General features: G+C 38.5%; 1 long non-coding RNA gene across 1 annotated transcript; it reads left to right on the top strand.

Annotated features, from left to right (window-relative positions):
* Positions 1-363: 363 nt before the first annotated feature.
* On the top strand, positions 364-10,545 carry LOC137464860 (uncharacterized). The gene is made up of 3 exons (XR_010994453.1): positions 364-399; positions 8,261-8,515; positions 9,963-10,545. It is a non-coding gene; the product is annotated as an uncharacterized lncRNA (long non-coding RNA).
* Positions 10,546-17,807: the final 7,262 nt, after the last annotated feature.

Genomic DNA, 17,807 nt, shown 5'->3' on the forward strand with positions numbered 1-17,807 from the left:
ACTTCCTTCTGAACTTCCGAACTTCTGAATTTCCTTCCTTCCGAACTTCCTTCCGAAGTTCTGAACTTCCTAACTGCCTTCCGAACTTCCTTCCGAACTTCCTTCCTTCCGAACTTCCTTCCGAACTTCCTTCCGAACTTCCTTCCGAACTTCCTTCCGAACTTCCTTCCTTCCGAACTTCCTTCCGAACTTCCGAACTTCCTTCCTTCTTTCCGAACTTCCGAACTTCCTTCCTTCCTTCCAAACTTCCGAACTTCCTTCCGAACTTCCTTCTGAACTTCCGAACTTCCGAACTTCCTTCTGAACTTCCTTCCTTCCTTCCTTCCAAACTTCCTTCTGAACTTTGGAACTTCCGAACATGCTGTGTGTGGAATCCTAAGGACTACTGGGAACAAGTGAGTTAGTTACACACTTTTTAAAAAATTAAAACAAGCTGTTCATATTTTATGTCTGGATACATGGAAAAAACAGGAGGAAGTTGTAAATTTTCTTCCAAGAAGTAGCATTCCTTCTTAAAGGTTTCTTTTTCTAAATACCTGTTTGTACTTTTTTGACATCTTGTCCACATTTTCATGTCTTCTAATCTCTTCTAAGAGATACTTAATCTCTTCTAGAAGCACTGCACTGGAGACTGAGTCCCTCCATCTTTTTTCCTGTCCTCTCCAGCTGCATGTAAATGTCTTTGAATTATCCCAGTAGGAATCTGACTATATCATGCATCTCATTGCCCTCTCCTCCATTCCTGTGATGATCCCTTCAGAGACATGCCCACATTTTTCATCCTGGCAGGCAGCCCACTCTCCAGTTCTGTGAATGGCCCATAAATTCTTCTAAAGGAAGAATAAACCCACTTATTTTGCTGTTCATATGGAATTCCTACACTGTATTTTTCTCCTGTCTGCATATCATTCTGTGATTTGGCCCGATTTTACGTTTATTTCTGTCTATCATCCTTATGCCACATTCTATTTTTGTTATTTCTTCCTCTTCATCCCTTTTTGGGAAGAGCTGCTTCATAGTTCCTTTTTTTTTTTGTTTTTTGTTTTGTTTTTTTTTTTTTTTTTTTTTTTTTTTTTTTTTTGTTTTGTTTTTTTTTTTTTTTTTTTTTTTGTTTTCCCTTAGTGCAGCCAAACCCTTCCTTGGGAATATCTTTGCTCTTCCTTCCTTTCTTCTGTCCTCACATTCTTCCACAGGCAAGCCATCTAAAACAGGGTATTCTGCTACTTTTCTCTGTGAGGTACTTCTCAGTCTTAGGCTACCTACCAATTTTCTGCTCCATCATGATGATGGATCTCTATCAAACTGTTATTCTCTAGAGTGGCATCGAAGTCTGAGGTCTCATCATTTGTTGCCTTCATTAGGCCAAACCTTGTGCTACAATGGTTTATGCCAGGCAGCCCTCTGCAGAGAAACATTCCTCTGCCTCTGCACCTTCTCATTTACCTCATGCCAAGCCTTCAGTCAATTCCAGCTGCCTCTCTCTGTGTTTCATCACTGACAACATTTTCCATGTCACTAACCTTAAAAGAGAAAGAACAGTATCTCTCAACATGTCTGTTATGGTCTTTGCTTTATTGTTGTGGTGGGTTGACTCTGTGACTGGATGCCAGGCACCCATCAAAGCCACTCTGTCACTCCCTCCCACAGCTGGACAGGGGAGAGAAAATATCATTAAAGGCTTATGCATTGAGACAAAAACAGGGAGAGATCACACAATGATTACCATCAGAGGCAAAACAGACCCAACTTGGGGAAATTAGTTGAATTTATTAACAAAAAAAAATCAGAGCAGGATAATAAGAAGTAAAAAAACCCATTAAAAACAGCTTCCCCCCACCCCTGCCTCCTTTCCGGGCTCTTCCTCCTTGCCCAGAGACCCATGGAGACAGGGAATGGGGGTTATGATCAGTTCATCACACTTGGTTCCTGGTGCTGCTCATGAAGAGGAGTTCATCCCCTGTTCCAGTGCGAGTTCCCTCTCAAAGGAGACAGTTCTCCGTGAACTTCTCTAACATGTGTCCTTCCCATGGGCTATGATTCCAGCACAGGGTGTAGTGCTTCAGGAACAGCCTGCTCCAGCTGGGGTTCCCCACAGAGTCACAAGTCCTTCCAGGAGACCTGCTCCAGTGTGGGTCCCTATCTCCACAGGGCCTCAGGTCCTGCCAGGAACCTTTCCCAGTGTGGGCTTTCCATGGCATCATAGCCTTTCTTGGGCATCCCCCTACTCCATTCGGGGTCCTCCACGGGCTGCAGGGGGATCTCTGCATCCCTATGGATTTCCATGGGCTGCAGGGGCACAGGGTCGTCACCACAGGCTGCACCATGGGCTGCAGGGGAATCTCAGCTCTGGCACCTGGAACACCTCCTGTCCCTCCTTCTCCACTGACCCAGGTGTCTGCAGAGTTGTTCCTCTCACATGTTCTCACCCCTCTCTTCTTTGAGCACAATTACATCTGCTCTGTTATCACAGAGGTGTTACCACCATTGCTGATGGGCTTGGTCTTGACCAGTGGTGGATCATTCTGAAGCCAGCTGGCACTGCCTGTGTTGGCCATGGGGGGACCTTCTGTCAGCTTCTCACAGAAACCACCCAGTAACCTACCACTACCAAAACCTGGCCACAGAAACCCAATGCAACTAGTCACTTTTCATAAAGTGGAGGATGAATGTCATAATTATGAAACTTATGCTTCTTTTCTCCTGCATAATGAAAGTGGCTGAATTCCTGCTTTAAACGTGAAATTTGTTGGTGTTAACCGTGGAAACTGTTGGCAATCTTTCCAAATTAAAAGCAAGTGTATGGGATTATATGCAAAAGTCAGTTACTAGCATCTGCTTCAATGCTGTATTGTAGGGGAACAAAAACAGAGGGATGGATTCAGAAAGATACACAGCTAGGTAGTACTGATTAATGAAACTCCACTGCTAGGGAATGTTCATCTACTCAGGACATTACTGTTAGAATTAGAAAGATTTTTTGAGAAACAGCAGGTTTTGTCATCATCAATATCTAAATGTTGTCAAATGCAAACACCTGTAACCATTAAAGCATCAAGACTTAGAAGAGAATGAACAGGACAGTTGACAGTTTTCAGGAAGTTCCAATTTCTGCCCTTTAACTATCAAAGAAGTTCAGATTTTTGGGGAGGATCATCCATACTCAGCATCTGACAGCCAGTCATAACTCCCTGTAACAGGACACTACTTCATCCTCATTGAATCTGGATGAAAAAGGTCGTGTACAAGGCCAGACAGAAATTGGTGATCCAGAAATAATGCTTTCACCACAAGTTTATATATTTACGTCTGATTTGATGAAAGCCAAAGTCACAGATTTTCACACAGTCGCTGTGATTTGAAAGCAACCTCAAATTTATAATTCCAGGTGTCAGTTCTCATGATGCTTTTTCTTAATTTTAAACCAGATAATCCAAAATGACCATCCTTAGAAGGCAGGTAAAGCAGCTATTTTTTCCTGTTAAGTGTTAGAACTCAGCCACATGACTTGTTTCAATTGATCAGTTCTACAACTGCTTAATAATAGCAGCATTGGAACAGGCTCCCCAGGGCAGTGGTCACATAACCAGCCTGACTGAGCTCAATAAGCCTTTGGACAACACTTTCAGGCAACATAGTGTGACTCTTGTTGGGGGGCCCTGCAAGGACCAGGAGTTGGACTCGATGATCCTGATGGGTGCCTTCAAACTCAGCTTTCTCTATGATTCCATAATTCTATAAACTGTTAAACTGCATTCCAACTACTAAGCAACAGAAATTTTTGCACTCCTTTTATTGAAAATCATGTAGTTTATGGCTTCGAACTGCTCTCTTTTCAGTTCTATTGCAGAGAGACGTGTGGCTCTCTTTGTAGGAAGTGAAGAATTTGCAATTTTATGACTGAATGTGAAAATTGTTATCACTCTCTGTTTTGCCTGTTTTCTTCTTGTCTTGCTGAGCAGCCTACTCCTGCTGCTGCAGGGAGCTCTCTTGTGTCAACCTTGTGTTTGACCTTACAGCACAGGTTACCCATGCCAACTAGGAATTCTTTTGTGGATGGCAGTTCAAGCTGTAAATTAATTTTGCTTTTTAAATCAACCTGGAAGCATCTCACAAAGATTCCTGCACTGATGAAAGAGGGGGTGTACTTTTGCTAGTGAGTATGCAGAATGATAAAGTCTCTGAGCCACTCGTGCTGCTCATGGGAAGGAGAAGCAGTGTTGGAGGATGAGGTGTTGATCTTGGTGACTGGCCATAATTTTCAGATCACATTTCTAGCAAATAATGTTCTTTCTTCTTCCTTCCCTGTTCTAGCATTTCCATCTCCTTTGTCCAGGGAAGAAATTCAGATGTTTCCTGGATTGCTACACAAGAACTTTCAAATTTATTTTCTTCTCCTCTCTGAGCTTTTTCCCTTGGAATACAATTTTGAGAGGAATTTAGAGGAGAGAGCGGCTGCTGTGAAACAAGGCGCTAATTGGCATAGGCACTGATGGCAGGGCTAGGTCTTTCAGTGAGGTTTCTGGTTTGTTCATCCACAGAGTGATACAGAAATTCTCTTGGATTCATGGATGGTACAGATGGAAAAGTCATATTTGGTCATCTGGTTCGTCCATCTCAGAGCACAGGGTTATTAAGCAAGACATATGTTTCTAATATTTTGTCCAACCTATTTTTTATAGGCTGGGTCACGAATCATGGAGCTTACATCAACCCCAAAGGACCAGTATTCTATGTCTAATCAAATTTCAATGCTGGGAATTTTTTTTCTGCTATAGGTTTTCAATTTGTTCATTTTATTTTGTTACACTTGCTTATCTCTTCTAAACAGGTACTTTCATTTTTTGTATTTGAGTTCTCCATCTGTATCTTTGCTCCTATCAGATCATGGTATTTTAAACAGGGCAAGTTGTTGAAGCCTATCTTTATTTTTGCCTGACAAGTGCCTTATAAAACCCTCTGTACGTTAATGTTCAGCCATATCTGAAGACTGCATGAGGCAAAAATACCCATGCTCCCTTCTGTGTTAATATAAGCTATATAGTCATTCAGTTGAAGCTCTACACACCCATGTTTTGAAGCAGGGCTGGGAGATTTGGCAGGAAGAGTGGCTGCTTACAACCAAAATGCGTCTCTTGACATCACTGAAAAATGTATTTTAGACAAATGATGAGTCCAAAAAAAGAAGTCATCTCTCAAGAGTGCGGTGGGAACTTGTCAGGGCCAGGCTGTTGGCATTTGAGTGTGGATGACTCTCTGTCCGGCTGTGGCTGCTATGGGATGAGGAGACTGTGACTGTGCCAGCTCTTTGCCCTTGTGCTGCCTGCTCCCAGCAGGCAGAGACCCACCTTGCTTGAAGACATGGGGCACCCTTCCTGGTGCTGGCACAAAGCTGACACCAGGAAAGCAGGAGAAGAAAGGAAGCATAAAAATAGACCTGAAGAGAAAGAAATCTGGGAAGGAAAACAGTACACACTAAGCATAGGAAGGAGCACAAGACTCCCTGTCATATGGTCCACTGAGAACTGGGTGTATGATAATAGGTAGAAAGACATGTATTTCTGTATCCTATGGATATAAGCACCTGTATTTTCAGTCCTAGTTTTACAGACTTAGTTTTTATTTCCAGGCTCTTTTCTTGCTTGACTGGACCCTTAAGTATCTCAATTCCCATTTCTCACCTCCTGTCCCTTGTTCTCTTGAACACCTCTCTACCCAAAGGCAGCTCCCTGTTTTCACCATATCCTAGATCCCCATCTTCCCAGCCTGCACTCCACTTCCTTTCCACAGCAAACAATAGTATATGTTAACAAATTTAGGGCTGTATTCTATTAGGTACTATGAAGTGCAGTGAAATATGCAGGATGACTGATTTGTACATAGTGATAGGAATCATGTCTACTGTCATTTCAGTAACTGTGAACACAGCATGAAGAATCTCTCAACAAAAAATACCATCAAACCCTTCTCATTTCAATGGCCATTTCAGTATTATACTTAATAGTAATTCTGGGTTTTGATAAAAATCAAGATTTTATCAAACTAAATAAACAAATATTCTTTTGACCTAGGTGAGATGAAGGAAACATAAACATTGCTTTATGCTTTAAGAGGTAAAGCTAGTTTTGCCTCCAGGGATTCTCATTCAGTAAGAGGCTAAATGGCTGACAGATATAAAAGACAAAGTTGTGAATTACAATATTGGGGTAACTTTCACTGCACTGAATATTACTAGGCCAGTCATAATGCAATATGAATTTGCATTTATTATTTTTCTTGCTGTCAGTATCAAAGCTGCTTTTTAAAATCATGGCTTAAATACTGACATCACTGGAAAATCATCTAATGTGTCAGAAAGAAACATTTTATTACTGAACTAGGGATGTTTATGCAACTGCAAGTAGAGATGGCATGTAGGGAAGTGTACTTGGTTCTATTGGAACTCTTAATGGTTTATCATCTAATTCCTAACATATGAAATTATTCTACTGTTTGATTTCTTTCCAATATGTGTATTCTTTGATTCCTTTGCATGCAGTCATTTCAAGGAACAAATTTTGCTAACATCACCACAGAAAGTAAAGATAAACCAGTTGCTACTGGTTACCCTGTTCCAAATCCAGACTATTGTATCTTCTTGAATATGATTTACTTTGTTTTCTGAATACAAACTGGATTTGTTGTCTTGTTAATGAATGAATAGAAGACTTTACAGAAAATATTATATTTAACCAGATGTATTTCAGAATTGAATGGGCCAAGATTTATTATGACCTATCACTTACTAAGCTCTTTGTGATTATGTCAAATACAAGGTGTACATTTTAAAAGGAAGCTCTACATAGTGATCTGTTGTTAAGGAGAAACTTGAATCCTTTAAAATATTGGGGAGCATTCTGTTCAAGCTCTACTCATAGTAAAATAATCTTAAGAAAATTGTTATTCACAAAGCTATAGGTTTCTTTTCAGAATTTATTTGAAAAGAATATATTTTTATATTGAACTTTCAAAACCACATTTGCCAGAAAAATTGGTTATATTGCCAGATGTCATTGTGAATTTCTTTAGCTATTGTGGTAGATTTATGTAGCTATCATTATATTAGTGATGAAAATTTTAATAAAGTATAAAATGGGACTAATTAATTTTTTGATATTATGAGAACCAAATAAACTTATTCTTACTGAAATTACAAACAGATGAACTCCTTTCACCTCTATTTACCCTTGAAGGAAGTATTGCTGTTAATATCTCTATCACATGCGCACCAACACATTGTACACATTCATTTACTGAAGCAATTCAATTGTATGTATAAAGAAAAAAGAGACTTCTACTTGTAGCCAGAATTTAGAGTGGCAGTTCTTTCTTTCTCATGCAGCCCAGCAATCTCTGCAGCATGGGAATGCCAGCCCTCCTTGTTTTGGGTCCGAAGGGTGCTGAAAGCTGTGTGCTGAGGATTGAAGTGGACACACGAGTCAATTACTCATTACCAAGTGCACAAAGATTCCCTTGAAAGACTGCAGCATCTTGAAGTAAACTGCACTTCACCTTACATAAAGTAATGACATAAAAGCCACTATCTAATGCTAATTACACAGACTGTGTCACTGCAACTGCACAATCCTACCCACTTGTTTTTCCTCCCTGTTCTTCCTGCTAGTGACTTGTTTGAAGTATATAACAAGTACCTCTGGACAATACTGTCTACTCTGATTATTTCATTAACTAATGCAATATGGTTCAGTCTTCATTTGGGAGGCTGGTAAGCACTGGGATGCTACTGGTAAAGTAAAAATAGAACATTAATTACAGAGGAGGGACTTTCCATGTAAGAAATCTGTCAAAAGAATATGCCACTGCCAACATGACTGCATTAGACTTCAGAATGTGCGATCTGGGATAGGACCTGGTAAAGTAATTAACAGCTGCATTGGAAAGTATGATTTGGCTAAGGGACTGGTCAGAGATTAATAGACACCTGCAAAGTTCTCTAGTGATTTGTGTAAGCTCTCATAGTTTGTATTTTCTTACTTCTAAAACATTAGGATAGTCCAGAATGAGCTTGTTTTATCACTACATCTTTTTTCTTGAACAGGAGGGAGAAACCAGCAGGAAAGCACTTGTTTAATTTAAGGGTTAAACAGGAATTAAACATCATGCCTTTTCAGCTCTTGTGGTCTCTCATTCCTTTGGAAAGACAGCCCAGCCTTGGGCTGGCTGCAGTGCACATGGCTAAGTCTCAAAATCTGGATTTCCAGAGTTCAGTTTAGGAGAGGATGACCTGTTTAGATATCACCTGTCAGAGGTGATAAGCAGGTCAGTCTAGAAGCCAAGACTGGAAAAAAGAACATAGAAGGCTCTGGAAGGACATTAAAAGACATTCACAGAAGAGGCAAGAGCAGCGAGGTAAGGAACTGGTCAGACTGAAGAAGCTTGAGAGCTGCTACTGACCCCTGGGTTTGGGACCAGAAAAGCTGCTTGATGGATATTCTTGGTGGGAAGAACAGATGGAAGAGTAAGGTGACTATTCAGTTCCTTTGTTCATCCAGAACTTTCAACGAACCTTTGAAGGTGATTCTCCAGTCTGAAAATCTTGCAAATGTTAAGATGACTGTAGTGCAGCAAGAGAAAATTGTAGGTACTCAAATTCAAAACTGCACTCCTATAAATCCTCCTTGTTGGTCTCTTTCTTGTTGTTCTTCCCCGTGTAAGAGTTTGTCTTTTTACAGATACACAGGAGCCCCAGATTGTCATGGCAGAGGAACTTGATGCCCAGCACATACCTACTCATGCATACCAGTGGTTTAGATTTTTGAATGAACCTGTGTACCTAAACCTCCTGAGATCCTGGTCCCAGAGATACTTGAGAACACATTTCGGCACAGATCACTGCCCAAAGATCTTTACCACAGATGGCAACACACATGAGAGCTGCCCTGTTTCTAATCGGAGCTGGCCAGAAATTCAGTCCTGACAGAGACAGATATGAACACTTCTTGATTGAGATGCTGCATTCACTGATGAGAAATTGATCACTGAGGTCTGGAAATGCCTATGCGTGGAAAGACTGCATAAGAACATTAATTTTGATCCTGATATTTCTAACAGCAAAGGAAGAATGGACTGGGAAGACATTCAGTGAGTACTGTACCTCTGGACGCAGGAGAAGCTGCATCCTAGCAGACTCTTAGGCTGTCCTGATAAAAATGCTGTATTATTTGCACAATGCTAGTCAACTTTTGGTGATCTCAAAAAATGTGTTGTTTAACAGATTGGTTAATTTGTAAACAAGGTATGGATAAACCAAACCACCTAGTCACTAATAAGCAAAGAAGTAGTATTTTTTTAGTTTTTGTTACCTCGGGTTTCCTGCCATGTTCTCCAGCTGCTACTTCAAAAATTTTGTGTTATTACCAAATTGCATATTTTAAAAAGTCATCATGCAGAAGCTGGCTGATTAAAAGCAAGTTACTCATCCAACTCTTTACAGCTTTCATGAGTATCTATCTCATAGCAGCCGGAAGAGTTATTTTGCTATAGTGGCATTTTCATTAAATCTTCAATTTTATTTCTGTTTATCAAGCCTCGTTTCTCCAAGGATCAGATGTCTTACAAATATATCCAATATTCTTTTGATTTTGCCAACCAATTTCTTTGAGAGAGGAGATGTAGTATGAAAACTCTACTAATGACCAACAGCTTGTCCCTTTAAAATTCATAATTTCTGTGTTTTCACTGCATAGATTTGCACTCTTACTGATCAAAAACCTTCCCTTTTGTACTTGATTTGCCAGAGCAAATCTCTCTAACCTATTGCTATTTGACTTGTTTTTTGCTATTTGACTTTCTTTTCCACCTATGATTTATGAAAACTTGTCATGGTCCTGAAAGAAAGAATATTGCAATGTTGTTTTGAAAGCAGATGTTCAAAGTTTCCATGTTTTTAATTTGTGATGAAATAGAGCCCACAGATCTCTGTGCCATCCCTGACATGTGAACTGTGGAAGACTAAATCCATTTTGGGGACCTCAGAAGACTTTTGAAACCACAGTTACAATTGGCACTCCTCCATAAGTATTCACTATCAACGGAGTGGGTGAACAGAAAATTTTCTTTTGACAGCTCCAGAATAAATTCTTAGGATCAGTAAAGGAAGTGATTTTTAGAAAATTAAACCCATATTGTCAGCCTTGTATTTTGAGAAAAATACAATAATCTTTCCAGAGAAAGATGGCACAATGCTGTCAAAATGGTATTAAACTTTGACATATGTAGTGTGTTCTTGATCAGTGTTATCAAGAATGGAGACAGTATAAGTAATCACAAAAAAAAAAAAAAAAATTAGTTTGTTCTTTATATCTTTGATCAACACAAAAAAGGCTTATCTGCAAACAAATCTAGTCTTATTTTAGCATAGCACTGGGATGGACTGTTTGAAGTGAGTGGGGGTTACATCTTCAGTAACACTGTTCACCTTCCTTTTTAACTTTTCCAAATAAGAATTTTTTCCATAAACCTAAATAAATTTGAGAATCTGTGATGGACTATTTTCAGCTGCAAAATATCACTGTGTACCTGTGATACAATCAGATAACTGCAATCCAGATGTAAAATAATAATCTCCAAGAAGCAGGCCAGGACAAAACAAACATCCTGATAGCAACAGGGGAATTATTTTCACTCCCAAATACTTTCCTTTACAGATTATTAGGAAAAGCAGTTGTCATCTAGTATTCATTTGGAAACTAGAAATCCATTTTCATGAAGAGGATCTATTATTTCTCTTAAAACACCACTGGATACAGGTTCTCCAATTTTTGAGATTTGTAAGCAAGTGAAGAAGAAGGTAAGAAGAGCAGTCTGGCGCTGCTGCAGAGCTGCTTACATTTTAGGTTCCCAGCATCCAGAGTACAAACAAGACAGAGAAACAGTTCTTCTAGATAATTTTGCAATTTCCATTAAAAGAAAACAACAACAACAACAAAAAAAAAAAAAAAAAAAAAAAAAAAAACAAAAAAACCACAAAAAAACCCAAAAAAACCCAAAAAAACCCAAAAAAACAAAAAAAAACCAAAAAAAAACCAAAAAAAAAACCACCAAGAAAAACCACCCAAAAAAACCTGAAACCTGTGTTCTTTCTTTGTCTTCTGGGTCTCCTTTATAATGGCAAACCTTTTCATCAATCCTTTTCCATTTCCAACAAACTACAGGACACAGTGGAAGTGCTAGGATAGCACAGGTCTTTGCACTCAAGGTGGGGGAAACCACAAACAGCCATGCAAAACTGTGCTATTTTCTTTCATCTGTGAAAGCTGAATCCTTGGCCAGTCAGTCTTCTCCCTCACAGAGATCATGGTCACTACATATGTGCCAGGAGATTTTCTGTATTACTGAGAGGATTACAAAGGAATATGTGCCTCTAGCAGGGGTAAAACACTCTTTTTTTTCAACTCGGTCCAGACAAAGGCATTGGTGTCAGAAGGAGCTTTTGAACTTGTGGCACCAATAATTTCTCACATTATCAGTCATTTGTATCCTCTGGTTACTTAACAAAAAGAATACAGGATGAAAACAAGGCTCAACTTCTATTCACTCAGTGGCAGACTTGTTATCACAAGATGTATTTGTCATCCCTAGGGCACTCATTTACCATGGCTGTGAGCCCAGAGCACAGTGAATTGCAAGGATATTCCACTTAACATAATGCAACAAATGCAAAACTGGTGGGAGAAACATGCCAGTTAGCTATAATTTCCAGTAAAAAAAAAAAGTTATGGACTTTCATAAAGATCCATCAAGTATGAAATGGATGAAATCAGCCAGTTTTCTTTGCAGCAAAAATCACTATGATTATTTTACACTGACTAGTTATTTTGTTTTCTGTTGGATATTTTCTACTCACTTCCTTTTGAAAGTTACAGTTGTATATAGTAGTGTTTCCAGATGTTCCATGCGATTAATAATCAGAAATACACCTTGATAGAGATGTTTTAAAACTGCGACATATTTAATCAATAAATCAGGGGTAGGCTTAAAGGAGATAAAGGCAGAACTTCCATAGCAGCTGAATGCATACTAGATTATCTATTTCTGAAGTAAAAATTGCTCAGGTTTTTCTCATAAAAATCAATGTTAAAGTATTTATTTACCTTTTCCTCAAAATAACTTTTCAGTTTCTTAACCAGAACAAAGACAAGCAAAGACAATATGCTAAGCATAGATTTAAATAGTGAAGATAGTCTTTAATCAGTCCAAGGAAAACAGGAGAGAGACTGAGATGGAAACTCTTATAGTCATCAGCATTTTTAATGCTTTAGAGATATCACTGTGAATCTGTTATTACATAGAGCAAAATAATATATACATTGTTAGTCATTAAAATTAATGAAACCCATTCAGATCAGGTATGCCACAGAATGCAACTACTTCAGTTACACTTGGTTAGATTAAAATTTTTTAGAATTTCCTGGTTTCTTCTGCAAAAACTTCTAAGACTTCTTTCTGTTGTTTTCCTTTATCTCATTGTTGCTGTTGGACTTTTTGTGTGTATGTGCATGAAGTCAGCATATGTCTGTATAAAATTTAACAATTGCTGCCCATATAAGAAACAAGGAATCCTATATTCAAAGATGGGGCTGCTTTTCTTCACTGAAACAAACTTTCCAAGCATCAGACTAATTTAATCATACCTCAGTTCACTCTTTCTTGTTATTGTGTTCAAACCTGACTCATGAAAAATTTTTAGACAATGAGGTTCCAGTGTAAACAAAAAGTGAATGCTTTTCTCTATTTTGATGTTTCCAAGTGGATCCCCAAATGCAGATAACCTGCTGCTCAGAAGAAAATGATATCTCATGTCCCAGAACAACAAAATAAATAAAATTCTTCTGTCTGAAGATTGTGTCCTAAACCTTTCACATTCACAACTTCCTCATAATAATCTTTTTACAGTGGCACTGGGACCATTTTGTCTGAAATGCATTTTGCCTGTGACTTAGAGCTGGTTCTGGATTTATATCTAGCAGATCAACCCACAGAGTGCCATGCTCATGGATATGCTATGCTTACATAGGAATTGCTGTTTCAGAGCTTGCCACAGGCACATGCAAGAAAAGGGATAAATTGTGTGGGGAAGCTGAAACCTCAGAGCCTTGCTACACTGTCTGAAGTGCAGCAGTGATGCTGAAGACCCTGTGATAACCCCCAGCCCCTCCTCTGTTGGACGAAGCAATCAGACAGTGCTTGGCTCTCCCACTCCCAGTCTGTGTCCTGGACAAGCCCTGCTCTGCCCCACAGTGAGTTGGCAAAATTTAGTTTTATCTTCCCTATTGAGAGGTTTTATGATGGTTTTGTTTTAATGGAAGTCAGAATTTGTGTAGAAGAGCACAGGAGATTAAGAAGAATCTATCTGCTCTCTCTTAACTAAACTGAGGTAGAAAGAAGTACTAAATACCTTTATCTGTCTTTAGGTGGCATCACTTCCACCTGCAGAAAACCTCAGGGCTCTGAGTTACAGAAAAAGAGCAGCAAGAAGTATATTTAGTTATTAAGTAATAACTTCTAAATTACTTTGGATGTAAAAAAAAAAAAAAAAAAAAAAAAAAGGGAGAACGAAAAATAAAATGAAAGAAGATAAAATAATTGTTTTAAAGCCCTTTGTTTGGAATGGTAGCATCCCAGAAAGAAAGTGCTTTTTCTTGCTATCTCTTGTGATTTTAACATTAGACTTGCATCATTTTTTTCTTATAGAGCAAGTTGCTGAGGTCAGTGCAACACTTCTTTTCATAAGGCAATTTTAAGGAAGTTGGGGTAGAAGGTGAATGAATGAAGGGTGTACATGAGGTTTAGGAATTGTCCACTAATACCTTTACATCCAGAAAAAAATCATTCTGCAGAATAGGATTTTGTGTTCTCAGGGAATCCAAGTCTTCAGATTACAAGTCAAAACTGAGATAAAGCATTTTTTTTTATTGTTTCAAGATGAAGCATTGCTATCGGTGTTTAGGGAACCACTTAGAAAGTGCCAACTAGAGGGAGTAATGGAAAACACATTTTCTTTGAGTTCTTTTAACCAAACTAGGCTCCAAAGACATCTTAAGTTTCTAGACTGCCAGTGCAAATTTTATGCATGCAGGAAGTGCAATCACGTGTCATATTGCTTTTACCACTGAAAGATCTATATAGAGCAATTTTATTTCAGTTTGTATTTCCTTACTCCTTTCCATGAGATATTAAGTGGGTACTTCTGGGGCACAGTCATCCTAGGGGTATTTCCAATTTATGTCAAAGTAATGACACCACAAGTGCTACTATTTTTCTATTTCAGGGCATTTCTTCCTGTAACAGCAAAAGCTACAAAAATTTATTTGTCATGGACTATGAAACTTCAGGATTTTGACTTGTAATCAAAGAATCACAGTAACTGTGATCTGATGTACCCTTTTTTATTAAAAAAAATAATTGGGCAAATTGCTGTAGTCATAAATAGAGGCTAAAAAGGAATTGCAATTTATCTTACTACAATATAATCAAAGACTGCAAAAAACCCCAGCTTCTAAAGGACATCCTTCAGTGAAGTGTTTGTAAAGGGGTGGTCTCTATGTGCAGTCTGCTGGTTTTCAGCAAGGTGCCACTTTGTTTTCCCTGTGCAACCTGGATAACATGAGTCATAGTGGAAAGGATTAAATTAGTTGATTTACTTCTCTATGCATTGCTTGTCATGCTTTACTTTAAAACACTCAACATGCATAAATAAACAACATGCTGCTATGTCTTTCAAAGTGCAGTGTGTGCAGTTTGCAAGAGCTCCAGTTCAGAGACATTTTCTTTTCACATTAGCAGGTACTTAAAAATGAAAAGAGTATTCTATTCTCTTATTGAACCAGATGTTGCTATAACTTCTTATGTCTTCATGAACAAGCATTCAGGATTTCACTATAAAGGCTCTAATTATTCCATCTGCACTTACACTTACATAACCTTCATTTGTAATTAAAATCTATTTCTGTCTTAATTGTGGACTTGATTTTCTTAACTGGTGATATCAATGCAAATGCCATTTTATGCACACAGAGCCACATGGTGCTAAAACTATGCATATATACATGACTAAGCACTCATAACCACAAATCACAAGAAGCTTGATATGATGTTTTTTCTTATGATTTCAAGAGAACCTTTTGAAAATCTCTCCATTAATCCTTTTCCTATATTCTGATAATATATATGCAATTTCTGGCTTCTAAGTTTCACTGAACACCATAGTAACGTGATTTTGATGTAAATTCAGCAAAAATTAATTCATGGTGAGAAGTATACCTGATAATTCATGCCATATTTTCTCTGTTGCTTCAAAGACATAAAGTATACTTTTGAAAACAGCTGTTTAGATTGTAGACTAATCAGTTAATCAGATTCATCCAAAAGTTTAATCATTTCAGTTCATCCACTCCTGACAAGATCACATTTAGGATGGTGAAACCCTGAGCATGGAATATGTCACTTTGACAGTGCACTTCTGTTGCCTTGGTGACAGAGTTGACTAAAGAAGGGCTTAATGTCATGAAGTACCTTGATAGCCTGTAAAGTGTCTCATGATAATTGTGATAATTCATGTGATGTAGACCTGGGACAAGAGGTCTTCTGAAAGAGCACAGGACTGTCAAAGCTTCCTGCTGTTGTGTGCAACTGCACAGCCATAGATGGTTTTTCAACTTGTCCTTTGGCCCATGGTAAAATCTGACACATATTTGCTCTTTTTACATTTGCAAGGATTATTTGTGCAGAGGCAGCCAGAACAAGAATATTGCTTTCCCAAATTTCCCTGATTATATTATAATAACTGCAGTACTTCTGTCAGCCTGTATGTCAGCACAGGCATTCAGAATGAAAAAGGATCAGAAAGTAGCAAACTTTCTGGAATGGCCTTTGTAGGACAATAGATGGGCACATAAGGGAAGGGAAACCCTTATCTTTTTTTTACACAGTTGTGCTATCCTGCTTTTGGTCACACTGGCACTTAGTAGGTAAAGACATTGATCTTATAGAAGAAGAGCACTGTCCTTCAACCTGAAAGTGCAAGTCCAGCTATTCTTCATAGATTCAGATCTGAGAGAGTGTGATCTTCTCCTCAATCTGCCTCCAGGGAACTAGTTATATTGGCTACAATAATGCCTATCCTTCTGAAATGAAGGTGCGGCTGTGCTGCGTACCTGGGGACCAGAGCACGTGCCTGCCTTGTCCTGTGTCAAGCCGTTATGTCTGAGGGGGCAGTGGGTGGCCAGGTCATGTGTGGGAGCCCAAATCCCCTCTGCTCTACAGTCATGCTTTCAGAGAGAGCAAATAGGGTGTCCTTTTTAAGAAAAGGCTGACTGATGCAACCAATGACTACTGCAAAACAGTTTGGATCCCAAAGCGAGATGGGGTGGGCAACAGCTATAAAACACTAAGCCATTATGTTTCTTGGGTCTTAAGTTGAAATAAATTCATGTTCCCACAAAGTTTTCTTCACTGAAGGAATCTTGAGATCATTGATGAAAAGGCTAATAGTTTCCCACTGGTTTCTAAAAAACATCCAGCTGCTGGAACACCCATGAGCCATGTGAAATAGCCCTGAGATGGCAGAGGTATCAGCCTACACCTCCTGAAGGACAGACTGAATATGCTGGAGCTGTGACTGCTCTGTGTGGCTGGATGGCACATAAAGGAGTAATTCTGAAAGTTTTGTGACTCACAGGAGCTGTACTGTAAGTATCCTTTTTGAAGCTGTGTTGCTGCAACATTTTCTTCTGTTGCAATGCTGTGTGCTGGCCTGTACTCTCTGTCCCCTGTTTATATCAGAGCATGAGCTGTGACTCAGCTCTGTAAAATCTACTTTTAGAGAAAAATTGGGAGAGCTTTAGCAGCAAATTCTTCACAAATTAATTTTTTTTTATTTCAAATAGCCCGGTTCTACACAGCCAAGGAAAAAGATCTTGAAAATATATGACATGAACCACTGTCTTACTCAATCTTATAAAGGCTTCCAGGGAAATCTAAAGTAAACAGCAGGTGTCTATTTCATAAATAGAACAAATATGTTCGAAAACCCCCCCAGCTTCTCTGGCTCATTACTCTATATGCAACCACTAAGAAACTTATTCAAATACAAAAATGCACTCATAGCTTTGACCCAAGCACCAGAATAATGATGCAAAAGACAGAGCTTCCTTTAGTCACTGAAGAGTCCTCAAGAAAGTACTCAGATTTGTTTCTGGTTTCTGCTACAGTAGTCTGTCTTTGCTTCATAACAATTTTTTCTTTTTTTTTCAGACTGAAGTTGTTTATGAAAATACTGCAATATTGAAGAAGAATACTGCTGAGAGTTTACAAGATTGTATTTGGAGCATGTACTTTTGAAAAGATGAGGAAAAAAAAAAGAAACAACATCAAAAATAGGTGTTAATTTTCTGAGGGATCTTTGCCCCAAAGCTGTGTTATTTCTATACGCAAAGATAAAGGCAACTGCCCAGAAGCCAGAAGTACAATTTGAAATTTTTAGTAACACCAGGAAATTTTCAGCTTCTCCTTCAAAAGTTTGCTCTGCTTCTCCAGTAATTATAACATTTCAGAGGGGGGAAAAAAACACAGTTAAAAATAGAATGAAAATCTCAGTGGGGGAAAAAAGGATAATTTTATCACTCTTTCTTCAAGAGCTCTGTAGTACTTTCATCAAGTTATTTATAATATTAGCCAACATTCTGACTTTATTTTTAGACTGGACTTACAAAAGCTACAGTGTCTAAGGCAAAAAATGAATATATAGTAAA

The sequence above is a fragment of the Anomalospiza imberbis genome, chromosome Z, assembly GCF_031753505.1.
Source record: "Anomalospiza imberbis isolate Cuckoo-Finch-1a 21T00152 chromosome Z, ASM3175350v1, whole genome shotgun sequence".
NCBI classification, from domain to species: Eukaryota; Metazoa; Chordata; class Aves; order Passeriformes; family Viduidae; genus Anomalospiza; species Anomalospiza imberbis.